Source organism: Orycteropus afer, unplaced genomic scaffold (genome assembly GCF_000298275.1).
Source record: "Orycteropus afer afer isolate SDZICR_OR568_19922 unplaced genomic scaffold, OryAfe1.0 scaffold00222, whole genome shotgun sequence".
NCBI classification, from domain to species: domain Eukaryota; kingdom Metazoa; phylum Chordata; class Mammalia; order Tubulidentata; family Orycteropodidae; genus Orycteropus; species Orycteropus afer.
In genome coordinates, this window is record NW_006921809.1 from 1,948,950 (window position 1) to 1,954,430 (window position 5,481).

The following is a 5,481-nucleotide window of genomic DNA, read 5'->3' on the forward strand; positions in this document are numbered from 1 at the left end:
AGGATAAGAGCCATAATATATATTTGCTTTTCCAGAACACATTTTTGAAAGTTATAAGCTACTGAACATATGAGTTGGTAATGAACCCTGCAGGAATCATAATTATAACTCTGCTATCGTGACATAACAGTATGCTCAAAAGCAATGTTTGGATACTCTTCCAACATAATTGATAGCTATGCATATGCATTTCAGTGGTGGGTGATAAGAAACACACATAAACGTTTGTATCTTGGTATAGAAAGAAAGGGGCTATGTGAGTAGGTAAAATGATTATTTTACAAGAGAAAGAAGGCACCCTTATCTTATGTGCCATAGTACCACACACCATCTGTGTGAGAAATATAAATCTGTCACATAACTCTTCCATTAAAATTCTCAGGACTTTCCTGTTGCTCTTCATATAAAGTTCCAAATCTTTATTATAGCCTAGAAAGCAGAAAGCTCTGTATGTTCTAGCCCAGTGGTTCTCACTTGGGGCAAACCAATGTCTTCAAACATCTCTGACTGTCATGACTAAGGGAGTGGGGTGCTTCTGGCACCTACTGAGTAGAGGCCAGGGATGCTGGTAATATGCTATGCAGACAGCTCTCTGCAACAAAGAACTATCTGGACCCAAAATTGTCAATAGTACCAATATTGAGAATTCCTGGCCCTGACCTTTCCCCAAGGAGCTCTGGTGGCAGACTACCTAAGGCATTTGACTGCTAACCAGAAGGTTGGCAGTTCAAACCCACTAGCCACTCCTCAGAGGGAAGATTGGGCAATCTACTTCTATAGTGATACTTCCTCGGAAACCCAAGGAGGGATTGCTGTGAGTGGGATAGGACTCGACGGCTGGCTTTGATTCATTTCCCTGGCTCCTTCCTTTGTTGCTTCTCTATCATATCGACCTTCATTCATTCTTTAAATAGGCCTTGATCCTTCCCACCTCGGGCACTTCGCCATAGTGTTCCCTCAGCCAGAAGGTTCTCCCTTGAACTTCCCTAGGAGGTTTTCTAGTGTGCAGATCATCAGGTTTCTCTCCTGTGAAGCAGCTGGGTGAGTTCAAACCACTAACCTTTCATTCAGCAGCTGAGTCCTCAACCCTTGTGCCACCAGGGCTCCTTAAACATTCTATTATACCAATGCTATTTTCATTAGCTGCTTGGTGCTCTGGCTTTAAGCATCCATGTGCTGGCCTGCTTAGAATGAGACATAAAAAATGTAAAAGCTCTTCGGCTGTCAAGCCACAGTTTAAATGCAAGCTACAGTTTTTGAAATTAAGCACAGCTGTTCTGTCTCTTTCACAGTTGTGGGAAAAAGGAATAATGGGTAATATTAATGGTTGACATTTATTGAATCTTTGCTATGTGTTAGGCACTGTGTTAAATGCTTTATAAGAATTATTTCATCTTTAAACCATCCTCATAAAATAGGTAGTCAGCTCTGAATATCCCATTACAGGTAAGGGAATGGAGTCACTGAATGGTTACGGATCTTGGTCAAGGTCTTATAGCTTGAAAGTTGAAGAGCCAGCATATCGATTGGTGTTTGTTGATTCCAAAGACTCCTACTGAAATGTTTCCAAAAAGGGAATGAGAGGGTTTAGAAAAAAAGTAAAGCAAGAACTTAAAAAGGAAGTTGTCGTCATTTCTGAGGGAGAATTGTTTTCCTAGTTGCTTTTTCCCAGAAAATAGTCTTCCTTGCCAAAAGACAAAACAAAACAAAACAAAACAAAAAACATAAGGACTAAGTAAATTCATGTTTCTAAGAGAAACTTCTGAGCATGATGAAATGTCACAGTCAGGGTGAAGCCAGATGTAACCAGTGGCTCAGGAAGATGAGAAAAATGTGACCCAGAGGTTGTGGGCCTTGCACTTGTTTGATTGAAGTTGTATCCTTCAGAACATTTGTTCCCAAATCTTACTATTCACCAAGATCTTCTGGAAAATTTTAAATTTTTCCATGCAAATTTCTCACACCTGTCTCAATCAGAATATTGGTGTCTGGATTCTTTTGGCTTTTTTTTTTTTTAATGGTTTTTACTGAGGTTGCTAGTCTGTAGGCCAGTATTTCTTTAAGAGAAATCTGATGAGTGAGGAAGAGAATCAGCAGAGCACCAAAGGGTGGCACAGTGCCTAAGAGAAGGGTAATGCTTCAGTAGGACCTGGGAGCAACAAGGAATCTTACCAAGTATGTAGATTATAATGGGAATGTTTGATCTGTCCAGCAGTTTCCACAGCTTCCTATTGGCCACAGTGTCTGATTTCCAGAGAAAAAGTCCTACCCACTTCATGTCACCTCTGGCAGTGCTTTTAACTACAGTGACCTCCCCTCAACCCATTCTTCCTATTCATGGTGGTTGTGGGGGGCTTATCTAAACTAGACCAGGCTACTACTCATGGTAACCCATTCATCTTTACAGTAATAAAGTTGGAGTTGAACACACTGGTGCAATTAGAAATCTTCGATGAGATTGATACACATAGATGGAGGAGAAGTTTTCTCTCCACTGGGTTGCGAGGTCATGAGAATATGAAATGGTCTTCTTTCCTAGTTACATGGAGAAGTCTAATATAGGAGAGAATTATTCAAGACACAGAGAGGAACAGAACTGAAAATAAAGAGAAGATGATATAACTGTTGATGGCATTATTTGAATTATCTCTTTCCTTCACAATTATGTAAGCCAAAACATCCTTGAGAATTTGTCCTTGGGAAGTGTATACATCCAGGTACAAACTTGGTTCAGTAGCTTTTCTCATAATAATCAGAAAATTGAATAGGCTTATGTTCAGTTCACACTGGAGGAATTTTCTTAAAGGGAATAGAGGTTCAACTGTTCATGCTCATGCTGGTATGTGCTGCTGAACTTGGGTGGCCCATGGGTCTTCTAAGAGCCCTGCTGACATAAAGAAATAAGTTGTGGTGAGGCTTGTGGGGTAGGTGTTAGGGAAAGACTTAGTGGAAGAAGGTATAGGAGATGAGAGGAGAAACTTGGGGGAGGGGGATGGTTTTTTGAAGTTGGGTGAGATTTATGATAGGGGTTAGAAAGGGAAGAGGAGAGAAAAGGCAAAAACAAAAGCTATATAATATAATTAGTATAGTATAGTATAATATATCCCCCATGTAGTATAAAAACCATGGATAATTCTTTCTGGAATATATGAAAAATCATATTTAAGTGCACAGCTTTAACACGGCCATTTTACATTTAATTGCCTTAAATGATCCAAAGTGTCAGTCCATTCCAATGTCCCATCCACATGTGCATTGTATGAGGAGTTTACAAAATAAATAGAGGTGGTATTAGATGGTGTGCCCTGCCTTAATTAAACCATCTCCCCCAACCGTTGGATGGAGGCAAAGTATTTATAGAAAGGGCTGAGCAAGGTAGACCAAGGTGGTGGCCAGCACCAAAGATAGCCATGACCCAAAGACAGTAGGCAGTAGGGGTAAGAGAAGCTAAAATGCTGGGTAGGAAATATCTCTTGAGGCATGCACTCAGGACCCTCCCCTCCTCCATTATTCGTGCATGGCAGAGACAACCATCCCTTGACATCTGAGTGGGGGAGGCAGAGGGAGGCAAGGAACTGTATTAGGGAGTCATTTAGTTGTGTTTCAGGTACAATTGGGTTACTTACAAGCCTAACAAGAAATTATAGATCCCACCATTCAATATGGAAATGAGCATTTCCAGATAAATTACATTCCTTTCATAGTCTATCCTTACACTGAAGGCTGGAGTCCTTTGCTTCTTGTTTTTGTTTAGTCTGGGAAAAAACTTATGAGAGTGTAATTTCAAGAGTAGCTCCATCAACTTCTGACTATATCAAGGTCTGACTCCTAGTGAACCTTGAAACTCTAGTAATAAAGACACTTTCTGCTTGTTTCTCCCAGGATTATCAGGGATTGTGTGAGACTCTTCAGCAATTTTTCAAAGCTGCAAACATCTGATCAATGGGGAGTGGAAGCTGCAAACATCTGACCAATGGGGAGGGGACAAAGCTGATGGAGAGCTATCACCTGACTTTGCCTCGGGGAAGAGATTGCCTCCAAAAGCTTTTTCCCCAAAATTCTTTATGCTGAATGAGATAGCACAATACCACTTAATCAGCGAACATAAAACCAAATGAATACGACTAACCTAAATCAAAACTTTTCCTGGCACTATTTCCCCAAAAGCCTATGTTCTGTATGCTTTGCGTAGTTCACATGTATACGAACCAATATCCTGTGAAAATCTACATGGAAAATGGCATGATACATAGAATCTCTATAATACAAATCCTTGTTCCTAATTTGAAATAATGCCATCACACTCAAGGGAACTTAAAATAGTTCCTGGGTGATAGATTTGGCTGGGAAGGAGGGCAAGTCTGAAATGATATATCAGAGTATAACAAGATCAATAAACAGAATTAAAATCTGTCACAAGTTCCTTTGGAATCACTTCTTCTTTCTAGCACTCACCTCTTCTTCATGGTGTCTGTTACAGTGTGAGGCACAGTATGGATGCTCACTTACAGGAGTGTAACTTATGATCCCATTTTTTTTTTTTTTTTTTTCCTAATGTGTGAATCAGTAAGGTATGGTGTTACTAGTGTATTCTATAGCTAGTCACATTGACAATTTTGCTTACCCTTCAGATGTAAAATAGACTTCTATCAGAAAGTTACTATGTATTTGTCGATGTTGTTGGAGGCCATCAAGTCAGTTTCAACTCATAACGGCCCTATGTGCAACAGACTACTTGTACTGCCCAATCCTGTACCATTCTCACAATTGTTGCTATGCTTGAGCCGATCATCAAAGCAACTCTGTCAATCCAACTCTGTGAGCGTCTTCATGTTTTACACTGACCCTTAACTTTACCCAGCATGATATCCTTCTCCAGGGAAAGGTCCCTTCTGACAATATAATCAAAGTATGAGAGAAGTCTAGCCATTTTCGCTTCTAAGGAACATTCCGACTGTACGTCTCCAAGACAGTTTTCTTTGTTCTTCTAGTAGTCCCTAGTACCTTCAACATTCTTCACCAACTCCACAATTAAAATGTATCAATTTTTCTGTAGTCTTCCTTATTCATTGTCCAGCTCTCACATGCATATGAAAACCAAAAAAAAAAAAAATCCAAACGCATTGCCGTCGAAGAGTAGGATCCGACTCACAGCGACCCCTCCTTGGGTTTCTGAGGCGGTATCACTACTGAAGTAGGTTGCTCAATCTTCTGTACATAGTAACCATTAATAATTGTCCGGACGAATTTCGGAAGAAGTACAATTCTTTAATGCCTAGAAGAAAGGCAAGCTTGCATTAGCCTCAGAAGGAAAGATATCTCTCTTCCTTCATTCATTCAATGTGTGTTCTTATAAACCAAGCATAAACTCTGGGGATAAAGCCGTAAAGAAGTCAAATGTGTCCCCAGGTATAAAAAGGGTGGCAAAAAAGATAAAAAGATAGAAATCAGAAATCAGTAAATATATATATATAATATATA